A 6,000-nucleotide genomic window follows, 5' to 3' on the forward strand; every position below is an offset into this window, starting at 1 on the left:
AAGTGACAAATCGATAGAGTTTCTCAACCTAAAATGGTGACACGGTCCCGAAAAGATAATTCACTTTTTAACAGTAAAACTCCAATGTTTTCGACTGCTTGCCACGCAACTACTGCGAAGTACGAAGGCAAGGTACTTTTGAACGAGGACAACATCACGCGCAGCGTCTGCAATGAGGAATACGAGACGATGGACTCACACTGAATTAAGCCATAGTATTCTGGATCAACGACCTGTAGATTTACAAGACGCTCTTGGTTTCACGGAGCGAAAGTACCGTGGAATTAAGTCGTTGAGAGAATCCGACAAGAGGCAATTTTAAATGCACGACTAAATTAAGCATATAGCTACGAAATCATATATTCATTCAAATGTACGATAATGATTCCGGCTGAACCCATATATGTACATGAAGTTTCCTATCATAAAATACACCTAAATGAAAAGCGTCGACGTCGTGGACTCCCATAGTTCTGGTGGAGTGTGTTTTTGTGTGTCAATTATATATATATTACATAGCTTATAAGCCATGGGCATACGTAACTGCTACATGTTTGTACGAACAGTATGAAGAATACGCTAACAAGTTGCAAACATAAGGTTTCACATGGCTCGTATTTCTGGCCAGGCTAATACTGGGTTGTTCAGAGTTAATGAATATGTATTGTTGATGCATGTTGAATCCCGAAATCATTTTACATTGACATTTTACATTGCGGCAGGGGTACACTCAAACCGTGAATCATTTTAATACCTTAAACATTTCTTCGACTGTATCAAACGATATATTAGTCCATTAAGAAGAAAATGCATATTACACATCTCAAAGGATTTGTACTCTGATAAAGTTAGGGGAATTCTTATCGGCCCTTATGTTTTATCAGCACATGTCGTCTAGTTGATGTACATTCAGCTAGAAGCCAATAGTTAATGAAGTTACTTAATCAGAATTAGTTACGTCAGCAAAACGCTCATCTAAAGGCTCTTCTTTTACGTGGAATCACTCGGAGAGAGATCACTACCGGCGGCTACGCAGGTTGGCCTTGTCTTGCTGACTCTAGTTGGCAAACTATCCATATCGTACACCGTTACAATAAAATGCGAAGGACATCATTCACATTTTATTAAAATGGTGAAAACTGTAACCCATCCGAGCCTGCAAGATTTGAACAGCTTTAAAGTACCAATAGCAGTAAATACAGGGACGATGAGAAACTTCAGATGAGATTGAGCGCTTTTCGCATTGGCAGCATAGGGTATGTGTAAGCTAGAAACGGCCGTCGTCGGGTTTAGAAAGGGTCTGTCGCGAAATATTAGAGGGCACTTTGGCGAAAATAGAAAAAAAATGTATTATTGCTTTGTATTCGGTAGAGGCGATACGTATATATGTATTTTAACAGCTATTTCTCTATTGCCTTTAGTTATGCGTTATTTAGTATAACAAGATCCCGCCCATCCTCTTTTAGTAACATCGGAGTTATCTTTTGGACGTTTTCAGCCCAATAAACGATTTTCGGATACTCTAACTAAACTTCATATTATAAATTCGGCAAAATCCTTTGTTCTAAAGAATATTAGCAACAGGCCTGGCAGGAGATATCTCAAAGTTTGCGAATGACCTCAGACCAATTCTCCCACCTAGAAGGCGCGACGCGTCAATCGGAGCCTAACATTCAGATCCATAAACTAGGTTTGCTCTCAGAGACTATTGTCAAGGCACTGTACCGCTTGCGTCGTAAGGAATACATTTTTGTGTTTTCTAAATATGATCGTCAACTAGTCCTGCTCACTCGCGCGCTGGTTCATTCTGGTCAGGCTACTTAAGACCAGTCTTTTTTTTAAAATTTTATTAATATCTCAAACGTTTTTCAAGTTTAACTTATACTGTCAGCTGTGCATAGCAAAACTGTAATTGTCGGCCTATAGTATTGAGGTCGAATTAAATTATGTTACTTATTTCACTGGTAACTACACTTACCCAATTTCATACGGTGCCACTCCTTCTCCCTAGAGGCCTCAAAGCAACTATAGAAAAGTCCACTCCGATTTTAGGAGAACGTCTAACGTGGCCGCAACAAGTAGTCTAACGATACATTTCTCATTATTGAAATTAAAAACGAGAAAATTTACATTTTCTAGGTTGTGCAGTAAATTTTGAATAATCTCGTGCAACAAAAGAGTCACTTCTGCATTTTTCGAAACGCACAAAAACTACTATGTCATGCCAATTTATAAAGCCATATTTAATATCAACTGGACAACGAAATATTCTATGGCATCTTTAAAACGAGACTACAATTCTAAAATTTGGACGAATGAACGAAGAAAGCAATTTTACGGTGTCTTATAGACCCTAAGGGGATAACGATTGCCATGAGTCGAACCTATATGTAAGTGTTTCAAATAGAAACAGTTGACAAAAGGGATCCGCGAAACCTACCACTTTAGAGGGGTGCCTTGTGGGGACTCCCTTGTGGGAAGCCAGCGAGTAGAAAACGTTCACGACCCAAACTAATAGGGAACGCGGGACTAAGAGCAGCGGTTGCGGGAATAATTTATTTAGCAAAGTAGTATTGATAAACTGCCTATCTGGACCCAGATAACGGAAATTGATCTTTCTAACGTCTACAGCCTAGGGGCGAAACTTATTTGCCATCCTCCGAGTCCATTGACACATGGACTCCGTTGCGGCAGATAGAAGCTAAGTACGTCTATGTTCTGTTTCGCCTGTACGAAAGACTTAACACCAGATACGCAACGGATGCATGCAGTGCATAAGTCGTTGTTTACATCAGACTATCGAAAAAGCATTGATCGCATTGAAACAACTATGTTTTATACCTTAAAACAATACTTATTAGACTAAATGCGCGACATTTTGATACATCACCTTCTCTCATTATTGTGCTAACGCTATTGTCTCCTCACTGTAGCACCTCTATGGTTTTCGGGCGATACATCGTTGTTCGCATCCCTCCATTGAAACTACGTTAACAACATTATACTGCCTCTCCGGAAACCGAAACGGGAGATAATCAGATGGCGCAAGATCCGAACTACACGAGGAATGTTGTCAGATGAATCGTCTTAGCTTTCAATTGACTTAAATTGCCGTTGTGGAAAGCGGTGCCCTTTCTGCTGGGTAATTCCGCTCACTTTTTTTTTTCAACGACATGTTTATCTCTTTAGTTGTTGACAGTAGAGCCGAATTAATCGTTTTGCCAGATAGCAACGGTTCAAAATGAACAGTTCCTTTCCGACTCTAGCAAACGTGTAGCATCTCATTCGTTAGCATCGATCCGGGCTTTGCCACAAGATTTATTCGCATATGACTGCCATATATAATCCATCTATTTTCACATTGCTTTAGAAATTACCAATTTCTAAAGCAATTTTACGTAAAGTAATTTTTTTTTGCGAGGTTCGCTGATCAAAGCACGACCAATTCTTTTGCATCGATTCCTGTGGCATCCAAATACTGAGCTTCTTTTTTGTAGCCAGCTTCCTGAAGGCGGTTTAAAGCTGTTTGGTGATGGATGTTTAATTCCTTGACGGTTTCATGGCTACTCACGTGTTGCTCTTGTCGCAGTAATTTTTTTCGTAGTTGGCCAACCGCTACAAAAACATTTTTTGCATCGAAATTTCTTGAACGAAAACGACAGGACCATTTTTATGCTGTTTTGTCCAATAATGCATCTTGGCAATAAACAGCACATTTTCTTAGGGCCTGGCAGATATTTGCACCTTTGTCGTAATGAAATTATAAAAAAAAAAAGAAAAAAAAAATTAAAAAAAGTACGCTTATTTTCAAAGCGCTGTTTTAAGCCTGACTGAAAATAGAATATTTCCATTCAAACTTAATTTTTTTTTAAAACAATTTTGGACTTTCTACTATCGCCGAGACTCAACTTTGAAATGACCTAAACGCCGACTCGACACGATTTATATCATCTGAAATACGTGACTTTAAACGTTAGCACTTTCCCGACGAGTCAGTGTTATGGCATACTCTATATTATGAGCAGGCGTCAATGTTCTGCCTACGTAATTTCAAGGTGCAATTACATCGTACAGTATTTAATAAGATCTACTTTTGTTATATCGCTATTACCTAGTATAACATTTGTTCTATGGGCGAGCAAATCTAATGGGTAGATAAAATGAATAAACATTTTACCTATTCGAGTTTATTCGATACTATAATAAGATATTGAAAAAACTAGAAAACGATACCGTCTAAATGGTACCGATATACTATCGTTTGTGAGAGTTCAGTTTAATTACAGCTTGTATTGACAACCGGATTGAATTTCTGCTAGAAAACGAAAATTAATATTGTTAACAAAGGCACGGTTGTTGAGTGTGCAGAAATTAACGTTGATGTATCTTTATGGTGGTTTTATCACTTTCAGTTTAGAAATGTGTTAATACAGAGATAACTGTTTTGCCGACGCTTGATAAAGATGTTTTGACTTTCCTCCGCGGACGTCGCACCCCATGACGACAGATCGAACTGCTGTGTTCATCAATTTCTACGTAATTTTTTTTCCACAAAGTTGCAGAGGTACAGATCAGCCGCGCCCAATGTGAGAAATGAATTAGGAGTGGGCGAAGTTTCATTGTAAAAGTCGAATGCGACCATAAGAAAACATTGCTGAGCAAACACCTTCTGTGATTCGATGCAGGGCACATTCATTCAAATTATAATAGGGGAACTTAAGCATTGGTTAGTGAGCTTTTACAGTTATTGTTTCATCGGTTTTTAACAGCCTAATGTTTCAGACGTAAAATTAAATAAAAATTTGTCTGATTTTTGTCGTGAACAGAACAGTAATTACGGTTAGAGGGCGCTTTCGATAGATCCTTTCTAGCAATTGGAACGCAAGCTCAAAGGTTTAATTCCTGATTTGTTCGTTTCTCTTACGCTACACATCGGCAAGACGCTTTAATGATTTATATCTTAAGGTCCTATTCTAAAAGTAGACTCGTCAATGAAAAATAACAATGAACGGTATCTAATAGCTGAATATTATTGTAAAAAAAAATTGCGCTTTGAAGCAATGTAGGAAGCATTTGATTAGGACGATTAGGCAAGGCCAGGTCAAAATTATTAATTATAACGGGCCCAATACGTGGCATTCGTACAACGATCTTCGACGAATGACATAAACCCATAACGATGCAATTACGGGTTATAAAGGCAGGCTGTTCCATTTCATATGACGCAACGTGCCAGCAAGACTTTGTATCTGATATAAACAATCTGCTATAAATATCAACTGCCTCAGCCAACATTCGTGCCATCCTATTTCACTCTGCATCGTTACAGCCGTTGACTTGACCTATTCTGATTTTGATTATTCTCACATGCAGCCTTACTTTGGCCCTAAAAGGCTGCCTCCTAATGGAAAGGTAACCATGAGACCTATTTGCCTTAAGTAAAAAAAAGTCGAGTTATTACTATGAACGTCCTTGACTTGAGGCGTAGCCTTTTCAAATTGAAGAACCCTACAGCGCATCCGCAAGGGCTACCATCTCGGTTAGTCATTTGCATAAACTTTCCATAGGAAAAACTATTAGAACGGACTATGTGCTAGTCGCGAGTATAAGCTTGCCTTCAAATGTGTAGCGTAGTTGCCAAAATTATAAGTGCTAAGCGAAGCATCTCTCGAAATATTCTTGTTTTCCTGATAACGTATAAAAACGCTTTTTTTTTTTCTCATTTATTGTAAATTTATGTAAAAGTTTAGATGCACTCTTTATGATAGGGTGCGTAAAAAAGTATTATCATTTACGGGCTTTTCGGACAGGTCCGTACACGAGTGCAGGCAGTCCTAGAAGCCAATGCTTTGTTTGATATTTTTTACGGATCCTACACATTGAAACTCTATCTATTTAATAGATGTGTGCTACAATGTTTTAGTACTCAGTTGCGAGGACTGACTACAGAAACTGATTACTCTCGAATACGTGATAGAATATTATTGATATCCGGATTTC

This window comes from Varroa jacobsoni, unplaced genomic scaffold (genome assembly GCF_002532875.2).
Source record: "Varroa jacobsoni isolate VJ856 unplaced genomic scaffold, vjacob_1.0 contig02677, whole genome shotgun sequence".
In the NCBI taxonomy this organism is placed as follows: domain Eukaryota; kingdom Metazoa; phylum Arthropoda; class Arachnida; order Mesostigmata; family Varroidae; genus Varroa; species Varroa jacobsoni.